Here is a 25,211-nt window from a genome sequence, read left to right on the forward strand (position 1 = left end):
TCTCAGAACACTCTTGACAGTGAGGAAATAGGCAATTGTACCCCCTACTCTCATCCCTGATACCCCACCCTGTTGCATTTGTTTCCCATATATCTCTTCCTGTAACTGGATGACTTTGACCTCTGTTACTGAAGATGGTCTCCAATTTAGCTTGGGAATGGTTGAGTAAATAAAACTAGCAATAAAGAAACAAAAGGCCTTAGATTTATTGGTTTGGGGATTCATAGTTTCTTTCAGATCTAGGGAGTGACTATTAGAGAATGTTATAACCTACAATTACTGGGTGATGGTCCTGGCTAATTAACAGGGATGCTCTAAATTTATGATTTTTTTTTAAACCCAGGCCAAGTTTAAAGTAATGTGATCCCAGTCATAAAATTATTGGAGCTCTTAGGCCAGGGTAATTTGAGGTACTTAGAGGCTCTTCTTAATTATGTTACTTTTTTATTACTTCTTCAGAGTTCTCTCAAAAGAGAAGGAAGTAGTGGGGGCTAGGGAAAAGAGGTGTGTGTGTGTGTGTGTCCGTGTGTGTGGTACAGATATAGAATGCTGCATATGTTGAGAGATGTAGTAGTTTTGTTGCTTGGTTTCATTTAACTATTTTTGTTGGTTGTATGGAAGGTTTCAGTGGGAGAGATATATTAGGAAATGACCATGTTGTTGTTGTTTTTAAATCTGCAAAATTAAAAAAAAAAACTTCAGGCAAATTTTTTTTTCCATATGAATTGTTTTCCATACAATACACTGAGTTATCACAAATTCCTGCTTTAAAAATATTTAATTTTTTTTCAAATCAGTTAAACTAGATTAGCTATGAAATGAATATCAAAAGTTTAAGTGTGATATATTTTAGAGTACAAGAAAACCAATATAAAATCTCTGGCACACAGAAATATCTTTTGGGGAAAAAAATTCTGAATAGTTTCAATTCATGCTCTTTTACTCTTTAAACTTAGGTACAGTTTGATGTTTCTCTTGCTTACACTCACCTAAAGCTGTATTTATTTCAAAGAAATCCCTTCTTTCCCCTAGGAGTTTCTGCCCCACTGTCTCGTGAGTGAGTCATCTTTTTCCCAGCCAGGCGGGTCCTCTCTGACTCACTGTGATTTCCTTGTAGGCATTTTAGCCACAGGGATGAGAACAGTGCTGTCTCTTCTGAGACTGAAAAAATTCCAACTGGTCCACATTCTCTGTCACAGACATAGCTGTGATTTCTTTGCACTTCACTCTGGGAAAAATGTTTTTCTAGAATCTCTCTCTCTCTCTCTTCCCTCATCCATCTGCTTGTTTAACTTGCTTAACAGACAGTAAGATTTACTTTCTTTTATTTTTTTTATAGGCAGATGGAATTTGAGGTGCAAAGACCCTGAGATTGCATGAGTGGCTTGGTTCATTCAAGTGATTTTAGGACTTAAGAGCAATTTTGCAAAAGAATCAGAAAGGACAATAATGCATAAAGCAATATGGTTTTATTATGGCACATTTTTACCACAAAATGGAAGACCCAAGATCCAAAATGAGAAACCTGCTGTGGAAAAGTAGGGATTAAGAACAACAATGGAAAGAAACAATCAGTTGCAATGCAGTACTTTTGTGGCCACAACTCTGTGTGAGTTTTCATTAACATTGCTCTTGTGGCTAGGCTATGAATTCACCCTGTGCCTTAGCACAGATCAGAAAGTAATAATTTAGTTTCCTCATTACTTACTCTAATTCCTTTAATCTCTTTTTCTTCTCTTATTTCCAAAGCTACCATTTCTAATACAATATTGAATATTGGGCAACCTTGTTTCACCCCTGATCTTATTGGGAATAGTTCTAGTTTATCCCCATTACATATGATGTTTGCTGATGATTTTAAATCATCTACATGTCTTTAATCGGTCATTTCAATTATGTGCCCCTTTGTGATCCCATTTTAGGTTTTCTTGGTAAAGATACTGGAGTGATTTGCCATTTTCTTCTCCAGCTCATTTTACAGATGAGAAAACAGAGGCAAACTGTGACTTACCCAGAGTCATACAGCTAGTAAGTGTCTGGGACCAAATTTAAACTCAGGAAGATGAGTCTTCCTGACTCTAGGCCCAGTGTTTTTATTCACTGCACCACCTAGCATCAGTTCTCTGTAATTCCTAGTTGATGGGCAATCTCTCTGGAGGCAGCAAAGAGAAAGTAGAAATGGAATAAGCTTTTGAATCAAAGGGCCTGGATTTAAATTTCATTTCTGCTACTCACTGCCAGTGTGACTTTGGACAAAGGGCTAGACTACATTGTTTATAAAATCTCTTTTAGTTCTAAATCTATGATCCAATAATTCCCTATCCTTGCCACGACCAGAAAGCATCCCAGATTTTCACATGGTGGGAGTGAGTTCTGGTGCAAGTATTTATAAGTGATTTTCCATCTCTGAGTCTCAAGAGGAAACATTCTGGGAATTAGCTGGTAAGACTCTTGTACAACCATGAAAGCCTCAAGTATGGAACATGGAAATGTCTGAAGGAGGGAGAAAAAGCCTGAAGGAAGGAGAGTGGTAGGCAGAAAGAGAATGTTAAGCAAAAAGAGAGTCATATCTAGAGAAGAAGCAGCCTATAAACACATGGGTTTTATGACTCTTAAAAGAGAGACTAAATCAAAGTGGGTTTTTATTATTTGTTATTCCAATGCATTACAAGAGAAAAGAAAACCTCAGCCATTTTCTAACAAAATAGAAATTTTAATAGGTTTTTACTTCTTTACTTTAGTACTTTAAGAATCACATGAACAAAAAAAAATTTCTATAAAGCCTAAAGATTCAGAGCCAGAAATAAGTAGTCTTTCTTTGAGTGGCACTAATGGTTCACAAAACAAAGGCAACTCTTCATGTGCATACAACACAGAAAAAAAAAAAAAAAAAAGACTTGGTCAGTGTTTTGAACCGCGTCTACATATATGCCTGAGAAGCTTCATTTTCAAATGTAAGAGGAATGAAAACATTAGGGGTGACTCAGAGGACAGTGCCTACTGTTCCTCCTTAGATATGATGAATATTTCTGAAAAAGCAGAGTAGTTTATAACTTCTTGACTTTCCTTAAAGATAATTTCATCCTTCAGAAGATAGAGGTAATAAAGAATTAGGGAAATTCTCTTCTGAACTTTATTCTTACCAACAAATAGAAATTAATGGCTGAAGTGGAAAAGAATAAGAATGTTGAGCAGAGGAAATGTGACAATTCTATTCCTTTTCATCTTAAAATGTGAGAGAAAAGAAAAGAAAAGCTAGAAATACTGATATTTGAAATGTGTATATATACATTTATAAATGTGCATATATACATACTTGTATACATAAAAATGCCCACATCTATATAAATATATATATATGTGTGTATATATCCATAGACTAAGTGTGATGATAAAAAACAAAGTGCTTCTTTGAAGACCAAGAGGAAGAAAAGCACTTGCTGTCACAGGGTGGAGAGGAATGCTTGTGGTTGCTCACAGGGCAATAGAGAGATTAGTATCAAGACAGAGAAAAGCACTGGCAATTAAAGCTGGAGGAATAGTTATAGTCCCTGGTTATAGTCCCTGGACCAGGAGAAATTCTGGCTCTGGTGACAACATGGAAACAAAGTCCCTTTCTGGGTAAACCAGAGCACAAACCAGGAGAGCTGTGACCACACCTTTCTTTAGATCATACCATGTTGGAAGAACTAAAAACTTACAGACTCTCAAAGCTAGTTCTGAAAACAGCAGCAAGAAAGGCCCAAAGCTTGGGCTAAGTGTTGCTTCTACCCTGGGAGTAGAATCCAATTTTAACAAAAAGCTAAAAGTAAAAATAAAAAGAAAGAAAGAAAAATAGGTCAGAAAAAATGAGCAAACTATAGAGACAACAACAACAAAGAACCTGACCATAACAAGTTACCATGGTGACAGAGAAGATCAAGACACAAACTCAGAAGAAGTCAAAACAGCTATATGCAGAATTTCAAAGAAAAATGTGAAGTGGTCACAAGCTTAAAAATAATTCAAAGATGAACTCACAAAAGATTATAAAAATAAAATAAGGGAGTTGAAGGAAAAATTAGGAAAAGAAATGAGATCAATGTAAAAAAATTATTAAAAGAGCCAACAGCTAAATAAAGGAGACACACACACACACACACACACACACACACACACACACACACACACACACAAATACTGAAGAAAACATGAAAAACCCAAAAGAAAAAATGGTGGTCACAGGCTTAAAAATAATTCCTAGAAGAATTCAAAAAGTAAGCACACAAACAAATATTGAAGAAAACAACACCTTAAAAAAACAGAAAAGGCCAAATGAAAAAAGAGAGAGACATATAAACATTCACTGAAGAAAAGAACTAACTTCAGTAGAAATGACCAAATGGAAAGAGATACGTACCCTCACTGAAGAAAAAAATTCTTAAAAATTAGAATCAGGCAAGTGGATGCTAATGACTCCATGAGATATCAAGAAACAATAAAACAAAATCAAAAGAATGAAAACAATAGCAGGAAATGTGAAATATTTCTTTAGAATAACAATGGGTCTGGAAAATAGATCCAAGAGAGATAATTTAAGAATTATTAGATCGCCTGAAAGTTGTGATTAAAAAAAGAGCCTAAACATAATATTTCAAGAAATTATCAAGGAAAACTCCTAATATGCTAGAACCAGAGAGTGAAATTGAAATTAAAAAAAAAAATTCACCAATTACCTCCTGAAAATGTCCCTAAATAAAATCTCACAGGAATATCATGGCCAAATTCCAGCGATCCTAGATAAGAAGGAAATAACTTCAAGCATCCAGAAAAAACAATTCAAACATTGCAGAACTACAATTAGGACACAAAAGATTTAGTAGCTCCCACATTAAAGGATTGGAGAGCTTGAAATATGATGTTTTCTAAAAGGTGAAAATCTAAGATCATAACCAAGAATAATCTATCTAGCAAAACTGAGTATAATCCTTTAGGGGACAAATCAATATTTAATGAAACAGAACATTTTTTTATTATAGCTTTTTATTTACAAGATATATTCATGGGTAATTTTTCAGCATTGACAATTGCAAAATTTTTTGTTCCAATTTTTCTTTTCCTTCCTCCCACCCCTTCACTCAGATGGCAGGTTGACCAATATATGCTAAATATGTTAAAGTATATGTTAAATACAATATATGTATATATGTCCATACAGTTATTCTGCTGTATAAAAAGAATCGGACTTTGAAATAGTATACAATTAACCTATAAAGGAAATCAAAAATGCAGGTGGACAAAAATAGAGGGATTGGGAATTCTGTGTAGTGATTCATACTCATTTCCCAGAGTTCTTTCACTGGGTGTTCAAGTTATTACTGTTCTATTGGAACTGATTTGGTTCATCTCATTGTTGAAGAGGGCCATGTCAATCAGAATTGATCATCATATAGTATTGTTGTTGAAGTATATAATGATCTCCTGGTCCTGCTGAAATTGAGCATTTTTAAACATTTCTAACAATAAGATCAGGTCTGAATAGAAAATTTGAGTAGAAAAAAAATTTTCAAATACAAGACTCACGAGAAGTATAAAAAGATAAACATTTTCCTCTAAGTAGTACTCATATCCCATAAATTTTAATATGTTTTGTGATTGTTGTTGTTCTCTTTAATTCATTTGGAAGAAGAAATGATCAAGGATTTTAAAGGAATCAGTGAAAAAAGTATAAAGGGAAATAGTCTAGCCATAGTATCTCAAACTATATTATAAAGCAGTAAATAGTGAAACAATCTGATACTGAGTAAGAAACAGAGTCAGTGGTCAGCAGAATAAATTAGGTACATATTACATTATAGCAAAATACAACAGTAATTTAGCATATTATAAACCCAAATACTGAAGTTTTGGAACTCTTTCTCTTTGACAAAAACTACTGGGAAAACTGGAAAGCAGTTTGGCACAAACTAGGTATAGACCAACATCTCATGCTGTATACCAAGATAAGGTCAAAATGGGTATATGACTTAGCCAAAAAAGGTGATATCATAAGTAAATTAGGAGACCTAGACTATTATAGCTGTCAGAATTATAGATAAGGAAGAAATTTATGACCAAAAAGACACAGCCTTATGGGATGTAAAATGGATAATTTTGATTACATCAAATTAAGAAGGTTTTCCACAAATGCACTAGTGTAGCAAAAATTAGAAGAAAAGCAGGAAATTATTTGAAAAAATTTATAGCAAGTTTCTCTGATAAAGTCCTCATTTCTCAAATATGTAGAGAACTGAATCCAATTTATAAAAATACAAATCATTCCCCAATGTTAAAATGGGTCAAAGGCCACAAACAGGCAATTTACAGAAGACATCAAAGCTATAGTCATAGTAAAAAAATACTCCAAATCACTATTGATTAGAAAAATATAAATTGAAAAAACTTAAAACCACCCCAAACATCAGATTAACTAACATGGCAGAAAAGGAAAAGAACAAATGTTGCAGAGGATGTGGGAAAAGTGGGACATTGATTTACTCTTGGTAGAGTTGTGAACTAGTCAAAACATTCTGAATAACAATTTGAATCTATGCCTAAAGGGCTACAAAACTGTGTATTCCTTTGATCCAACAATATTCCTTCTATGTCTGCATCCCAAAGATTAATATATATATATATATATATTTACAGTAGCTATTTGGGTGGTGGCACTTACATGAACTGATGCAAAGTAAAATGAACAGAACTAGGATAATATTGTACATAGTAACAGCAAAATTGTATAATGGTCAATTGTAAATGATTTAGCCATTTTAAACATTATAACAATATAATCCAAGCCAATTTTGAAAGACTTAAAATGAAAAAGAGAAAGAAGTGATAAGGTTCAAATGTAGATTAAATCATTCTTTAAAAAAAAAAAACTTTATTTTTGTTTTATTGTTGGGGCCTGAATTTTATTTTGCAACATGGTTAACATGAAAATATTTTGCATTTTACATATGCATATCTACATTTTATATGATCTATATCAAATTTCTTGCCTTTTTAAGGAGAGGAGACGAGGGAGGGAAAGAATATGAAACTTGATATTTTTTAGATTATTTTAAAAATTATTTGTTTACATGTAATTGAGAAAAAATATAATAAAAATTAAATTAAAAAAAAACAAAACAAATAAAACCCTCAGTCCTTTATCCCAGCATTTTTTTTTTCATTTTAGGTGGGAGATTTGGAAATTATAAACTTGTGAGTTTCAAAAGGTCAGAAGAAAGAACCATATAGGCATTTGGAAATTTTAGGAACAAAACTGATAAACTTGAGAGTGACCAAGAAGGTGGTGGACAATGAGTCCATATCAAATGGGAAGTGGCTGAATGAATTGGAAACAGTTTGGAGAAAAGAGGATTGAGTTGTCTTTAAGTTATTTGAAGGGTTGTTGTGCAAAATATGAATTGGATTTGTTTTGATTTCCAGGGACAGAACTATCAGCAATGGGCAAAATTTGCAAGGAAGAAGATTTAGGGTTGACAAGAGGAAAAATCACTTAACAATTATAGCTATTCAAAAATAGAATAGATTGTCCTAGGAGTGTAATCTCCAACTCTGAGAAACTGGGCTTCTGATTCTCTGAAATAATTTCCAATTAAGAGTCTTTATATTTGGCTTTCTCTTGCTCTTCAAAATCACAGAATCTTAGAGTTAGAGGGGTTTTTGAGAGAATGGCTTAATCTAACCTGCATCTGACCAAGAATCCCTTTTTACAACATCTTTGAGGAAGGATCTTTAGCTAGGAATGATGGGAGGCGCCTTTGCTTCCTGCTGTCTGGGAAGGGTAAGGCTGGTAGATCACTGGATTTCAGGAGTTCTCAGTTGGAATGGGCTAAACCTATTGGGTGTCTACACAAAGTCCAGCATCAATATGGTGAGTCCCTGGGAGCAGAGGACCACCAGTCCAGATCAGAAATAGAGGAAGTCAAAACTCATCACACCGATGGGCATTTCTGGACCTGTGAGAGGCTGCCATATTTTCTGTGGAACAAGATAGGACACTGTTATTTAATCATTAGTTGTGTCCCATTCTTTGTGACCTAATTTGGGAATTTTCTTGGCAAAGATATTAGAAAGGTTTGCCATTTCCTTCTCCAGCTCACTTTACAGATGAGAAAACTGAGGCAAGCAGAGTTAAGTGATTTGCTTGGGGTCACATAGCTAGTAAGTGTCTGAGGCTAGACTTGAACTTGTGAAGATGAATCTTCCTGATTCCAAGCTCAGTGCTCTATCCATTGCATCACTTAGCTGATTCTAAGACAAGAAGACCTATTCTTAAAAAAAAAAAAAAAAAAAAAAAAAAAAAAAAAAGTAAATTAGCCTTAGCTAAAAAACCCTCATTGCACTCCCTTTAGAGGTCTCCCTATCCACTTTTGCATTGCTTTAATGGTTAGGAAAGTTTTCCTTACGTTGAACCAAAATCTGCTTCTATAACTTCTATCCCATTGCTTTTATTTCTCTCCTCTGGAGTAAAGCGAATATCTTAGAGCAGCTAAGAAAACAAAACATAAGCCTCTCATACATAATTCTAAATTGTTCTAGCATTTGGGATCAAACTCTTTGATTTATGGAAGTCCTTCAAAATACAAAAGCACATCATCTCATCCCCTCTAAATCTTTTCTCATGCAAGCCAAATACTAATGATTCTTCCTTTCTATCCCCTCCTTCTATCAAGTACTCTTTTTTGGAATAGAAACCTAGAGTTAAGCTCAACTCTTCTTATTCCCTCTCCCCAGAAATTCAGATAGATTATAAGAGGAGGAATCTGATTTTACTGTTCTGATAATTACTTGCTGAACACTTGTATTTACTGGGTGAGGTATATTAACAACTAAACCACACAGAGATGTGCTGGCCCTAGCCTCTGTTTTTATCTAAGCCTAGTTTCTGTTCTGAGTTGATAAGTGTGTGTGAAATACATATCACCATCATTGACTCTACTTTCACATTATAACCATGGGCAAACGAGTTTCCAACCACTCCTTTGCTATCTCCATCAGTGCTTTGATTACTTCCTGATATATCTAAATACCCCCTGAGGAGTCACAATCAATCTTTCCTTTACAGCTGCTTCTCCAACTGTGAAAGGAAGGAGAATTTTCCTGTGTAAATAACATCATCCGTGTATCCCTCTTGCTTCTAGTTTTTTAGTATATGTCTCAATCATCTCACCCTGGGAAAGGTGAAGATGTGGTGGGATATCCATGTTTTCAGAGAGTTGTAAATACAGAATGGTTTGATGACAAAAGACAAAAACCACCTGAGCCAGAGAATGCAAGAGGGATGTTTAATTAACCAGATGTTACAAAATCTGTACCTTATCATGGGCTGCTAATTTCTTTTCTTTATTTTAAATTCAAATTTATTTTAAGATCTGCATTCCCTCCTTTTCATCTCATTTTACTTCCACCCTCCAATAGGAAAGCAATAAAAACAAAAGTCCCATTACAAACATTACAGTGAAACAAAACAAGTTTCTATATTGCCAAAGACTCCTCCAAAAAAAAGCCTCATTCTGCACTCTGCGTCCTTTGCCTCTCTCTTAGGAGATAGGTAGCATATTTCATCTTGAGTCCTCTGGAATTGTGGTTCTTAAATTTTTCAAAGTTACTTTTCTTTACTGTATTGCTATTATTGTAAAATTTTTCCTCCTCGTTCTGATTACTTCACGTTGACTTTGTAACTCTTTCTAGATTTCTCTGAAACCATAATTTCATATAGCACATTAGTATTACATATAACATAGTTATTCCCCAATTGATGGGGTATAATTTCAGAGTATTTTCCTGTGTATCTATATCTGAATGTTCTCAAATAAAGGTGATTTTTTTTATCCTGAATTCACCCATATCCATTTTTTTTGTTCTAATGTTGCGATGTATCATCAGTATAGTGATAAGCCTCTACGGGTTGTTAGGTAGTATAATGAATAGAACACTGGGACCTGAAGTCAAGAAGAACTAACTTTAAGTCTGGGATCATAGCTCCTAACTTTGTGATCCTGGGCAAATCCCTTAAAATTTGTCTACCTCAGTTTCCTCAGTTGTAAAATGGGAATCATAATAGTATCTTTCTCCTAAAATTTTTATAAGGATAAAATGAGCTAATTTTTATAAAGTGCATTTAAAGTGCTATGTAATTGCTAGCTACATGTACACTTGAAATAATAACACAACAGCTGTTTCCACTTTTATATTTTAGTAGTCATCTAGCAAGCAACCCTCCTCCTGAAATACAGAATAATTTAGAATTACAAGATCTTACATTTAGAGCTGAAAGTATGGTAGAAGTTCATCCCTTCATTTTACTATGAGACTATGAAGGCCCAGAGAGGGGGATATAATTCAGTGTCAGCATTTAATATAACTTTATTCATTACTCATTATAGTTCTCTGAAAGGAGAGGAAGAAGAGCTTATTCTGAACAATTCTAACAGAATAAATTACATTAAACAGCAACCCAAAATATTTGCAGATGCCAATTTTTTCATTTATATAAACTTTTTTTCACTTTTTCATTTATATAAACTTTTTTCACTTTTTCATTTATATAAACCTTTTCATTTTTTCAATTATATAAACTTTTGTCCCCTGCACCTGTGCAAAGACTATGCTAAGTTTGGGCATGGAAATTCCCTTAGAAGCAGATACTTAGGCTTCTTTTCTCCATTGCACTTATACAATTAGCTTTTCCTTATCTCTTTTTTCATTTCAGGATTGAGCTAGTTACGGGTTTTTTCTTATTTTAAAATTTTCTTGTAACTGATCCTCAGCCAAAGTGAATATATTATTTATCTGTTTTATTTTATTCTATTTCATCTCCATTAAAAGTCCTCAAAGAGTGAATAGATTTTTGAGGTTTTGATTCCATCCTGAGATGAGCAACCTAGAGCCATTCTTTCTATCGTACTGTGAGTCCTGTGGACTGTGTAGGTCACAAAGAGGAGAGACCTATCAGAAGGTAGGGTTTGTAGACCTCTTAGAAAATATAAGTTTTTTCTTATATAGGCTGTGGTGAGCAGGAAGGGAAAGTAGGGTGTGGGAGATAGGAGGAAGGAAATACATTCAGGTCACTATTATCTGTTAAGAGGACTATATGAATCCCTGGGGAGATAGAAGATATCAGATAGAATGACTGTTTGACTTAGAACCCTGAGTTCTTTCTCCTTGCTTTGAAATATAGTTAATGAAGTAATATAATTTATGAAGAATGTATAGAGATGACTGGGACAATTAGGAGCTCACCAGAGTGGGAGCATTGTTTGATTACCTGGCAAACCTGAGTTCTATCTTTTTGCAAGACGAGGAGCACAAAGAGTAATATGATAAGGCTGAAAGTGTAGAGGAGATTGATGAAAGAATGGAAAAAGTTGTCTTGATTGTTTATGAATTTAGGGGAAAATTTGTGTGTGTGTGTGTGTGTGTGTGTTTAATGGCATAAGTGAATTTGTTAGGTACTACGTGGCAGGTTCTATGCTAAGTGCTGGGGTTACAAAATTTAAAAGTCCTTATTCTAAGGAAACGTTCTAATGGGGAAGCACAAACACATACATACATACACATATACACACAAACCCAGAGGAGTATATTGGTCAGGGAAGTTACGGGGATGGTGAATAGAGCTACAGTACAATTATTGACTTTAATCAACAGTACAATTATTCCTTTTAGGAATGATAATGCTAATTTAGTAATTGCAGATCCTGAGGTAGAAGATGAGGGACCTAGGAAAAGGAGGAAGAAGAGTCTTTACCTGGTGAGCATGAGATGAAAGTTGCCTGAGAACAGCATAGGCTGGAGCTGGGTCTGGGCTATAGATGATAAACTTTTACCTATCAGAATCCCAGGGCTTCAGGACAACAACACGAATGGCAAGTTGTAGGCAAAGGGATGGAGTCAATTAATGTCATAGAATGGAGATGGCCATAGATCATGAATGTAGATATGGGCTATTCAGTTTTTTTATGACCTGAGTATTTGTATGGAGACCGAAGGTCCTTTTCCTTTGGGGTAAAATCCTAGATGCTAGTCAAAATTTGATGGTCCTTGATAGAAAAGTGAGTGGGGCCATGAAGAGATTTTTAGAGAGCAAACAGTTACCCTCTTAACCCTCCCCTCCAATTGAACCAAATGATTCCAGAGCATCAGAAATGTGTCACAGGTAACTTGATAATATGCAATATTGTACAATGCATGGATCAGAGTTGATTGACCAATCTGAAAAACACTGCTTTTCCTCTTAGATTTTTCATGCTGTCAGCAGATTCCCTTGGGTACCCCCAGGGTAAAGTGGCTAATTTCTTTACCTCCATAAAGAAAGCACTGATGTATTTATGGCACTATGTATACCAACAAAGAAAATGGTTTCTGAGTTTTGAGCATGACATTTTGGCACATTGTTTACCATCAAGAATTACTGCTTATGAAAAAATGTTTTGCAAAATGTTAATTATGTTAACACAGGTTAATATGTTAAATTCTTTAATATAGTATGTTAAAAAATATCCAAACATAGTTTTCCTTTCACAATGAATCTGGAATAGATTTGGGGTGGGGGGAGAAGAGTGGAGAGAGGCAGAAGGAATATAAATTAGCTTTTGAACACATTCTCCAAGAACGAGCTGGCATTTAGTTGGAAGCAGCTACTGTAAAAGATTTGTGGGAATGCTGGTAAGAAAAGAAATAAAATGTCAGGCTTCCCAGGTTGGTTTGTCTTGGATTGGGTTGGCATAGGTGTAATTTCCAATTGTACAATACATTTTCTAAAAAAATTAGAGGACAAGTCCCTTTTAATTGGCTATTTCCTTTGAGAGAGAGAGTAATGAGCTTAACAGGAATTTTTTGAGCCGCCTTCTTTACATCCCACCTCAATTAATGAATTATGTCCCCATTATAAACTTCTCTTTCCAATCACTACTATCACATACAGAGTTTGTAGTCTCGGCCTAAGAATGAGTGCAGGGGATAGGGGTAGAGGTTTGTGTAGTTGTGGGAAGGGAAAAGGCAGGGCAGAGTTGCCTGTTGGACAAGCCAGCAGAATGACCAAAGATATATGTTTTATACTCTCTTAATTCTCCCCAGTTTTAGTAATTGAGCCAGGGTCTTACTATATTTAGGGAATCTTGCCATCTGGAGGTTAATTCTAGCCGTGTGAGAGCAATCCAGGGTGACTGCAAATCCATTCCTTTAGGCCTTTTCAAGCAGAACTGAATCAACATTGCATAGTAAACAATGTGCTAGACTCTGTCCAGAGAGTCAGATTCTGGATCTATTGCCATTTACTAACTTTGCCTCTTTGGGACTCAGTTTATTCATTTATAAACTAAGACCCCAGTGTCCTCTCCAAACATATCAGGCTCTTTCCTACATCTCTATTTAGAAGCATATAATGTTATAGCTGGAAATGACTTTATTAATCATTTTGTCTAGCTCCTGCATTCTGTCATTGAGGAGAAACTGAGGCATAGAAAAATGAAGCACTTGATTCAAGATTATCAGGTGATACCTGGACTCACTTAACACTTGAATTTCATATTCTAAGACCAGTTCTCTGCACATAGGAATTGCTTTCTATTTTTCATGGTTATCCACAGTGACTAGCCTAGTGACTCCTTAGTACATAGAAGGTGCTTCATAAATACTTTCAGATTATTGATTGATTCCTTTTGCTCCTACAAAATCCTCCCTTCCTTTTGCTATTTTACAAAGTCCTCCTCTTCTTCAAGGTCCATTTCGTGACTTTTCTAAACTTTCGAGATTTTCCCCTCCCATGGCACTTACTGTCCATGTCTCACTAAAGGCAATGTATCATGGCAGATAGAGTTCTGGTCTTGAATTTGGGAAGAAATTGACTTGCCTTGCAATTAAATACTAGTCATTTTACCTTTATAATCCTCATTTTTTTCCACTGAAAAATAATTGTAGTACTTAGATCATAGAGTTGTCATCAAGCTTCAGTAAAATACAATAACATATGTTAAATACTCTGTAAACCATAAAGTGTTAAACAAGAGTCTGTCAATTTTACAGACTGCCATGTATTATTCTTTGTCTTTTATTTAAGAGTCATGCCTCCTCAGTTAGGTTGCAATCCCCTTAGGGGATAGAGACATATCTCAAACCTCTTTATATTCCTAGGATTTAGTCTTGTGGTGTGTTCACCACATTATTGTTCAATCATTTTGGTCACATTCATCTCTTCATGTCTTCATTTGGGGTTTTCTTGGCTGAGATACTGGAGAGGCAAATAGGATTAAGTGACTTGTCCACTGGCACCAGTTTCTAAGTGTCTGAGGCTAGATTTGAATTCAGGTTTTCCTGTCTCCAGGCCCAATGATCTTTCTACTGTGCTACCTAGCTGTCTGCAACACAATAGGTCCACAGTAAATATTTGATGATACAACTATACATCCTCATTTTAAATTATACCTGCTCCTTATTTCCTCCAACTTCCTCTCTCTTTCCCCCAAACCCATCTCTTCCTTAACTAATCTCCATCTGCATACTCAAGTATTTGACTTTCAAGAACGATCCTAACAGCAGAGACTTCAAGTATTCATTCATTTTTAGAAGATATAAATATGTTGTCATAAACCATCTTTTGATTCCAGAGGAATGATGAAACCGATTTACCTCTTTTTCAAAGGAAGAAAATGGACCACTATTTGATATGTTGGTTTGTTTTGCCTTTCTCTTTCTTACAAGAAAGGCTTCTATGGGACTTTCTGGGAAATACTTGATATAAACACACAAAAACCCCCAAAGTATCAATAATAAAGATATAAACTATTTATAAAGATAGTAAACCATTTTATTTTAAAAGAAATTACAAGGATAATGGGATATGTTCATTTACTTCTTCCTTGATAAAGGTCTAAACTCTATTAAATATAATATCTTGAAAATTTTCAAAACCAGCATTATTAAGTCTCATGGAAACTATATCTTCATCAACTGTATACAAATGGGGAATTATTGGCTCAAAGAAAACATTAGCAGAGGATTTTAAAATTCCTGGCTGTCTCTGGGTACTTGATCCATTAATGGAGTTGATAATTCTATTAGTCTCTACCATTCTAGTAAGGGGATTTTTGCTTCACATTAGAGAATGCCTGTAGGAGGAGGAGACCCTGGGCAGTGACCCAGTTGTTCTAATGTGCATAGCCAAGGCAGAGTCTGGATGTTTTCCAGTAGGCTTTTCCCTACTTCTCCTCCTCACCCCCACCCCTTTTTTTTTTTTTTTGGAAAGGCAGTTTTTAGTGTTTGAAATGATTTCTAGTCTCATCAGTGATGACGGAGGTACAGATAAAGACTTGAGGTCTGGGTGGGAGCTGGAAAAATGTTCATGCACTTTGACAGTGTTTAACTTCTCTTTTAATAAGATGATGAGTGATTCAGCTTGCTCTAGCAAGACTACCAGAAGGATGGGGAAGTGAATATCAAAATATAGGTTAGGCAGATTATGTTAGTTGTCAGTCTCCTTTTTGTATATCTGATTTAAAAAAAAAAAGGCTTCTTCAAAGGATAGGGTTCATGATAATTTGTTTGGAAAAAAAATCTAATTTTATAGCAAGAAATATTTATTCAGTCATTAAAAAGAGGAAGTTATCTCATTTACTGTGTCTTTTCTAGGAAAACACCCAATATTATCTTTCTATCTATCTATCTCGCTGTCTGTCACATCAGACCCTGATTAGTTCTACAAAGTACATCATATCAAATTCCTATTTCAAGAATAGCTGATTCCATACCACGTTGTGAAATAGGAGATTTACTTTCCGCATTTTATTTCTTTCATGATGTTCCCATTTCTTTCTAGTTCTTTACCTTAGATACTCTCTCTTGGCAGGAGAAGTAGCTAAATAATTGCCACTATGTACTCTCATCTCCATTAAGTTCTCCTTGGAGGAATACTTAACATACAGGATGACAGAATAAGGATTCTTAAAAAAAATGACAGGCTCACAGCTTAATAAGGTGAAATTCAACAGAGATAAATGTAAAGTTATACTTGGGTTCAAAAAATCAATCTCACAAATAACAAGATGGAGAAAATATGGTTAAACTGTAGTTTGTCTGAAAAGGATATGATGGTGAAGTCCAAGTTCAGTTGATAAGTAGATAAAAAGATATAACCTTGGGATACATCAAGAGAGTCATAGCTTACAGGAATAATAAGGAGATGATTTTTCTATGATCCTGGTCAAATTATAAATGCATTGTGACGGTCTTCAAATTGGACATTGAAGAACTGGATAGTGTCCAGGGGATGGTAATTAGAATGCTAAAGTGTCTTGAGTCCATATCTTGAGGATAAGTTGAAGGAACTGGGATTGTTTAGTCTGGAAAATAGATGGTTGAGGAGGGAGAGGGACATGACAATAGTATTCAAGTATTTGAAGGGCCATCTTGAGGAATGGGAATTGGACTTCTTCTATTTGAGCAATAGGGAGAACCAGGCAATATGAATAGAAGCTGAAGAGACAAATATAAGGTTGATATAAAGAAGAACCTCCCAGCAATAATGTCCAAAGTAGAATGGCTTGCATTTTTAAAAATGGTGAGTTCTCTTCATTGGCAGGAAGTCTGTGAGCAAAAACTGGACAATTGTTGGATCTGTTATGGCAAGCATTCCTTTTGGATGTGTGCTATAGAAGTACCTTACAACCATAAAATCTAGGATCTGAGATTCTTCCATTATTTTCTATTCTACTGAAATTAATTTGTTTTCTATCTTATTTGTATTTTCACAAGTCTCTAAGATATCATCTGATCTATATGAAAAGGAATCTAATGAGAGGTACATACAACAGAGGGCTGTCTTTCTACTAGTGTGCTCCCCCCCACCCCTCATCAAGTAGTTTCGGAGAATTTATACAATGGCACTCTGAAAACAATGTCCTGGTTCTTAATATGTAACCCAGAGAAGTGATTCTGATTGTGGGAGGTCCAAAATGGGAGATACTAGGATTAGGGAAGCTCTATCTAGTCACTTGGTAGAGATTTTTCAGCAGGTGAAGTCAATTCTCAAAAAACAATACATAATCACTTCACATAGAATCATCTACACATGGAATTAAGAGTTAGATATAAAACTTTTAATGTAGTTCCAGAAATAGTCATAGGGCACAAAGAAGATAGGGAGGAGAATTAACAGGGAGCCAAGAGGGTTACTAGCATAACATTTCCATCTCTCTACTTACACAGCCATAATCCTAATTCAGTCCTTCATCACCTCTCCCTTGGAATATTGCAGTAGCTTTCTAACTAATTTTCACTATCTTCCTGCTTTGTCTCTTTCCACCCAGATCCATCCTATACTCAGTGGTCAAGGGATTTTCTTAAAATCCTGGCCTTCTCATGTCTTCTTTCTAATCACTAAAATCCAAAAGTTCCATGTTACCTCCAGGATCACATAAGAACTTGTCTTTTTGGCATTTAAAAATCTTCATAAACTGGTCTTTTCCTGTGTTTCCAGTCTCCTTACATTTACTTTCCTGAATGTGCTCTATGATCCAGTTAACTGGTCTACCTGGTTATACCCAATATATGGGATGCTCTTCTCTCTGTCCCCTACCTTTTAGTTTCCCTGACTTTTTTCAAGATTCACCTCAGATACCACCTCCTATGAGAACTTTCCTTTCAAGGCTGAACCTTGCAGATAGCTAGGTATTCCAAGAACAAGATTGAAGGGAGAGCATTCTAGGTTTAAGAGAAAGCTTAAGCAAAGATTTGGAGGCTAGAGATAAATCTTATAATAAGTAGATCAGTATGATAAAAGAGATAAATCTTATAATAAATAGGCCAATTAGAATCAGGGGAAGTAAAGTGAAAACAATCTGGAAAGATAAGATAAAGTCACATTAAGCACTTTAAATGTCAAATAGAGAAATTTAATCTTTCTTAGAGGCAGAAAGTAATCACTTAAGAAAAACCTTGATCGGGGAAGTGGTAAGGGCAACCTTTGGCTTTAGTAATATCAACTGGCAGTTGTGTAGAGGAATGATTGCAGAGAGAAAAGCCTGGAGGCTTGGTCTATTGTAATAGTTTAGGCAAGTTTAGGTGAGAACATGAAAAAGAGAAGGGGGAAGATATATGAGAGGTGCTGCGCAGATAGATTTTGCAATTGATTGGATAAGAGGATGTAAGTAAAGAGTGGAAGGTAATTAGAAACTTGCAAATTTGAGTTGCTGGAGAGATGGTGGTATACTTGACAGAAATAGAGAAGTCAAGCAGAGAGATGGATTTGGAAGATATTTAATTGTAAAGCAAAGTAAAGGGAGAGAATTTTTTCTGAAGACTGACACTTCCACATAGGGAAAGCAATCGTAGTGTTAATGGAGAACAGAATACATGTGCTCTCATTGCTCCCACAATACTATAGGTAGTAAAGATAGTGGGACGTGCACTCCTTTGATGATCCAGAGTTACTTAGAGCTTAAAATTAGTTTTTTAGACAAAAAGATGGCTCTGTCACCAGTGGGGAAGACAGTGTGAGTCACTGAGATGAGGGTAAATTTCCTATTAAAGAATGAGTAATGAGGGTAGGGAAATAGGAAACTTAACTCTAATTGTGCCACAGTATGTGTGGCAACTGATCTCTGCTTGGTGTAAACCATAACTTTCCTGTATCCTGGGGCTGCTGCTGTGTCAAACTGTGGCTCATAATAATGTTCTTTTAACATAATGAATTTGAGATTACTACTGGATATCCAGATGGTGATATTTATCATTCATTTGATGATATTAGATTGGAGTTTAAGAGAAACAAAAAGACTACCTGTCATCTGTCTGTCTCTATCTAACTGAACCCATAAAGTCATCAAAGGAAAGAGTATATTTAAAGTCCTAGTTAAACTTATAGAGTTAGAAAGAGAAACATAGATCATCCAGTCCCAACACAATTTTTTTTCTCTAATACATTGCCCCTTCTGTTACCCCAATCCTTCAATTGCCTTTAATGTTTCCCTAACTGGTGGCTCCTTCTCTACTGCCTACAAACATGGCCATTTCTTCCCTGTCCTCAAAAATCTTCTTCTGCTCTTTCCATCCCTGATAACTATTGTTCTATATAACTTCTGCTATTTGTGGCTAAACTCCTTGAGAGGCAGTCTACTATAAGTGTCTTCACTTTCTCTCCTCTTATTCTCTTCTTCATCTCTTACAATCTAGCTCTCAATCTACATTCCTTTATATACAAAACTGGACTTATTATCTTTCCTGCTAAACTCTTCCTCTCCTCCAAATCCCTCATTAGTATCAGTGGTCCTCCCGGTCCCTTTTGGTTGCAGATGTCATCCTAGAATCCTCACTGCCTCTCCCATTTATAATCTGTTGCCAAGGATTATTGATTTCACCTTTGCAATATTTCTCTACTATTCCCCCCTCTCTTCTTTGGTATTGCTACTTTCCTGGTATAGTCCTTCATCAATGAATACTTGGGCTATTGCAGTAACCTGCTAGTGGGTCTGCCTCCTCTCCAATTCTTTCTCCTCTCCAATTTATTTTCCATTTGGTGGTCAAAGTGATTTTCCCAAGTCACAAGTCCTGGCATATCACCCACCTACTTACCAAACTCCAGTGACTGCCTGTTACCTTCAAGATCAAAACCAAAATCCTCTCTTTGATTTTCAAAGGCTTTAATCTCCTAGTTCCCACCTTCCTCACTCTTCCCAAGTCTTCTTACCTCATTCCCTGCCAATCAGTTTTTGGTCTAATTGGTCTTCTTATTGTTCCTCAAACAAGACATTCTGTTTTCTCTGGTTCTTCTGTGTGCCCGGAATGCTTTCTTTTCTCATCCGTATCTTCCAGTTTCCCTGGTTTCCTTAAAGTTACAACTAACATTCCATTTTTTACAGGAAGCCTTTCCCAAATCCTCTTAATAGTAAGTGCCTTCCCTCTCTTATTTTTTTTCATATTTATCTTGTATATGGCTTGCCTGTATATGTTTGTTTGTTCCACCATTAAATTGTGAGTTCCTTGAGGGTAGAAACTATCTTTTTCCTCTTTCTTAAAAATTATTTCATTAAAAAAAATAGAATAGAAAAAAAACAGAAAAGAAAAACAAAGCAAAATGGAACAGAACATTGTCAAATGCTCACAGAACCTCAGGGAGGTTTTAAAATATATTTTGCTTTCTTTTTTGTATTTCTACCTCTTAGCACAAAGCCTGACATATAGTGGATGCTTAATAAATATTTATGACCAACTAATTGAAAAAGTTGAAAAAAATGAAATGACTTTCCTAAAGTCACATATAAAATGAGTTTCAGAGTCTTAAGATCTTAGTCTCCAGATCCAAGTCTTTTTTTTTTTTTTCTAAACCATGATACTCTGTGGCCAGAACAGAACCCTTGAGGAATATAGGGCAGAATATTTTCTTAATCCATTCTATTCTGTCAATTTTCTTGAAGAAAGTTAAGAAAGAATTAATTTATTGTGAGTACTGACTTGCTAGAAATGAACATTTGATGTTTTTCCTCCTTAGACTATTAGGGAAAAGATTAAGGTGATCTCTCTAAACCTTTTTATATATATTGGTCCTGATTAAATTTGTTCTCCACATGTTATTCCTTTCATCTTTATAAGGCAGATGAATTGCCTAGAGAAGGGCCATTTCTTCTGCTTGTTGAGTCTGAAAATAAAATTCTGTCACTAGAAAAATGAATACCTGGTCACGGGGTAATCCGTTCCACCTAGATTTTCAGAGGGCATCCTAACTATAATCTCGCTCAATAGAATTGGACTTGCCATACCTGGCTTATCGGAAGAGAATTTTAGGTAGTGTTCACATATTCCATTTGAAAGCTGGAGAGCCTGAGAAATTTACATGTTGGTCTCATGGGCAAAAATGATTACAGCCAGGTTATTATTTGGTTGCATGAGATATTATTACTAGTAAAATGGTCAATCAGATCAATCAATCTTTCAACAAATACTAAAATCCTACATGCCAGACTTAGCAGACCTTGTGCTAAGTGTGGAGGTACAAAGAATTAAACAGTTTCTAACCTGAAAGAACATACATTCTACTGGAGGAGGCAACATGTGTGTGTATGTATATGCATATATTTGTATGTATATATATATAGCAGATTAAATACATACAGAATAAAATAAATAAATGCAAGGTAGTTCAATGTAAAGCAGTTAGGATGGATAATGTGGCTTAAACTGAATTTTGAAGAAATGAGGGATTCTAGGATATAGAGATGAGGAGGTAGTGCATTCAGGTATGTGAGACTGCCACAGAGATAAAGGATGGTCACTTAGGATTTATACATTCTCCCTACTTAAGGTGTGAGACTGCTAATGAAACGTTAGCAAGCCAGAGGTAGATCCCAGTATGATTGTGGAGTTGCACTGAAGGGATTGGAGTGTTAAGTACCATCACAGCATAAATCAGGCTTGAAGTTTTCTCAGTCCTGATTCTGAGAATCCAAACAAATAACATTACTAAAGGCAATTGCCACTTGAGACTTTTCTTGAAATACCTCTTCAAGAAACTTTTCCCCCTGTTAAATTCAAACTCTTCAAAGATTAGAATTTAGGGAAATGAGTAAAAAGCTTACTTTCCAAGGAAGAAACTTTTATCATCTGGCCTCTCCAAGGGGTGAAAATCAGCTTTGCTCTGAATGTGGGGAGTGAATCTATTAAAAATTCCTTAGCAAGAGAGGAAGGAACAGGGCTTGCTTTATGTTATGTGTGCCTGTGACTACAAGAAAAAAATGTACTAAGCAGTGAGGTGGCTTGTTTTAAGAGTTCTCAGAACTGTCAAATGTAAATACCCATCTTTTAGGCAGGTGCCCTCAGCTCACCACTTTTTTTTTTCAGTAAAGAACAGGATTCCCAGAACTGATGGAATTTTTACTTTCTTAAAAATGCAAAGCCACAACAGGGACTTTATCCTAATTCTAAGGCAAGTTTGTAGTAATTATAAACTTATTTTTCTATAGCTATATATCCCCAGAGCTTCCCTATGCCATACCCAGAACATCTCAAAGATGAAGAAAACCAAGCTCTGTGACAGAACCAATCCATTATTTTTAATATACTTTTTCTGGAGTATTCCAGGTGTCATCATTGACCCCATATTTGACTATTTTAATTTGCATTTATTGATAGGATAGAAAGCTGGCCTTGAAGTCAAGAAAGCCTGAATTCAAGTTCTGCTTCTGAAATAATACTGTGTGTTCATTGACAAATTACTTAACTTGTCAGTGATCAACTAAGATTATAAACTATCTAGAAGGGTTCAATCTGGTTTCATAGAGGGAGTTCTTAACTCATGACTTTCCTATATTAATGATAATATGTCTGGTCCTTCTCCCTATCTCTAAGGAAAACATTTCCCTGGGGAACTTTGGGAAGTTTAATTTCAAGGCCACTAATCAGTCCCTTCTGTGCTTTCCCCTTCTTTTCTTTGTATCATTCTTTCACATTTTTTTTCAGTTGCTCACTGCTTTTTTTGCCATTCCCCATCAAAATTTGCTTTTTAGGAAGGCATTGATAAAGATTATTATAGTGATCTGATATCAGAAGATCAGCCTTGATAATCCTTGCTATATCAATAATTTGATGCAGCAACTTGGGCAATAACCAAAAAAAAATCACCCTTAAACAGTTTCCTAAAAGATGACATGAAATGAAAAACATGATACACAAAATCTACGAGAAGTAGGGAGTTATGTTCCCACAAATACCAAAAACTATAAACTTTCATTGGATATTACTAAAAATATACTTTTTCTGCATATAATTCTTTTAATAAAACATTTAATCCAATAATACAAACTTTTCCTAACGCAGCAACCATGAAATAACCCATAAAAAGCAATACACAAAATGTAATTGTTAACAAGCCAAACATTTTTCTCACTAGTCATTTGTACTAACATTGCAATTAAAAAATTCAAATAATATTTACTTTTTGTAATACATGTGATCCTACAATGCCATAAATACTACATAGCATATGCAATTCTTAAAACAAAAATTTTTAAACCTGATTCTTATTTCCACTGTGTCAGATGTCAGTGTGAAGGCATTTTACTATGTAGTATACTACTGTGTACTTTCTGTATACCTTTCTATATATTGTAAACCTTTCTATCTTAATCGCTTTCTAAAAAGCTAAGGGAAAGATTGATGGGAGTTAGTCTTTTCTGTTGAAAGTTGATGAGGCTGGTGAGATTTAGATAGCATCTGATCTCTTTCTTTCATGGATGCCATTGGAGATTGTGAAGGATTACCAGCCTGAAATAATCTGTTAGCAATATCTACCTCTGGCACTATTTGAAATTTTTAAGGGTTCCCTGGTCAACAGGTGTTATAGGCATTCCTGCACAAAATTTATCTAACATACTTCTTTTCTCACTAAGCCACATCACTGACTTTGCATGTTTGGACTTAAAAACCAAAGGACTTGCACTGTGGTTTGGGGCATGATTGCAACACAAAACTTGAGTTTTAAAGACAAACAATGAAAATATGTAACAAATTACAACAGTAGAATGAGTAATTCAAGTACCTAGTAGGATACCAGCCATTCCACAAACTTGTTTGCATTTTGCCTCTCTTTTTTTTTTTAACTGTGCATAGTGTAAATGTGTGTTTTACCAACAGGAAAGTGAAAATGAGTTTATTAATAAAATCACAAGAATGCTTGAAGTTGCAAAAGTTAAATATAAGAATATTGAGAACTGACTATTTTCTTTTCAGAGATGTTTACATCTTACTTGTGAATAAAGCCTAAAACCAAAGGAATATAACTTTTATTATGGAATTTCAGGTATCAAGAAATAACATATTTGTGTTTGGGTATCTTAGGTGAATTCCCTTAATAAGATTGTACCATATATGTAACTTACCACATTTAATTTTCAATTTTTCTAAGGAACATATTATACAGGCTGCTAGTTGCTATAGGTTGGGGAAGGAGAAGATAAAGTTAAATGCAAATTAATTTTTTAAATGAAAAGTTAAAAAGTTTTTTCTGCTTTGCTCTCTCACTCCTATAGTCCTTCTTACTTCAGGACATCTTTTGGAGAGGGATATGATTAGGGTTGAACAATGAATGGCAAAGAACATTTAGGCATTAGTTCAGAAGGATGTAGTCAGGAGTATCTTTGGGCCTACTTGGAGCTACCAGAGACTGTTGATGATTATATTTTCAATGTGAACATTTACTACTCATTAGTCAAATAAGGGCAGAATTTATTGGGTTTTTAAAAATTTTTTAGACTTAATAAAGTGATGGGAGAAAATATTAATGTAGATTACATTAAAAAGTGTACATTTTTTATTTTTGGAGCATTGTTTAAAAAACATTTGCCAGAACACCCCTTGGTAGGGGTGAGGAAAAAGAAATTTTGAGTCAAAGAGGATGCTGAATTTATGAATTTGGATAAATGGGAAAATGGTAGTGTACTCCAAAGAAATAGGAAAATTTAGGAGTGGATTTCAGAGAAAAGATAGAGGGTTCTATTTAAAACATGTTAAGGTTGAACTATCAGGTTGGTTTTCCTATGATAAAATGTTGAAAAATTCTTAGGTCTACTCAATGTTCTCTTGGTTTTTTGTACCACATATCAAAAATTCTCTGCATCTTTATCAGTCCTATTCTCTCTCTGTCTCTCCCTGTTTCTGCCTCTTTTCCTGCTCCTTTCTTCCTCACCCACTCTTTCCCCTTTCTCCTTCTTATCCTCTCCTCACTCCCATCTTATTCTTACTTTTATCTCTCCTCTAGTTAACTGTGGGGGGAAAACAATCTGAACTTGGTTAAAGGTGAGTTTGCAATGTGTTATTTTTATCAGTTCTATTGGTGCCTAAAATCAGGAATTAGAGATAAGTTCATTGAGCCCCATGTCCCATCTTATACTCACAAAAAACCACTTGAGAAATGGAGCACACGGTGGCTGTTAATTTGTATGCACACCTGCCTATTTCCCACAGTGGACTACTTTCCTGAGACTTAGCTGTGCAAAATTGTTTGAGCTTTTTGGCTGCTCAGCAGGTCTAGCTAGTACTGACAAAATAAAAATCCCTAGGTCTCACTTGATCTCTGTCAGTCAGCTTTAATGTATTATATGGTCTGGAGACAAGGTAGAATCTTGTTTTTCAGTGTTTATTCAACAGCTATTATAGATTTAAAAAACAGAGCCAAATGAATGAAAAACTCTTGT

The 25,211-nt window shown here is 35.2% G+C and overlaps 1 long non-coding RNA gene across 1 annotated transcript in view; it reads right to left on the bottom strand.

The window, feature by feature from the left end:
- LOC127562323 (uncharacterized) overlaps positions 1-19,800 on the bottom strand; it is a 67,022-nt gene extending 47,222 nt beyond the window's left edge. Inside the window, exon 1 of the long non-coding RNA XR_007953654.1 lies at positions 19,715-19,800. This is a non-coding gene — a long non-coding RNA (uncharacterized LOC127562323). The remainder of the gene's footprint in view (positions 1-19,714) is intronic.
- Positions 19,801-25,211: the final 5,411 nt, after the last annotated feature.

Source organism: Antechinus flavipes, chromosome 4, assembly GCF_016432865.1.
Source record: "Antechinus flavipes isolate AdamAnt ecotype Samford, QLD, Australia chromosome 4, AdamAnt_v2, whole genome shotgun sequence".
Taxonomy (NCBI): domain Eukaryota; kingdom Metazoa; phylum Chordata; class Mammalia; order Dasyuromorphia; family Dasyuridae; genus Antechinus; species Antechinus flavipes.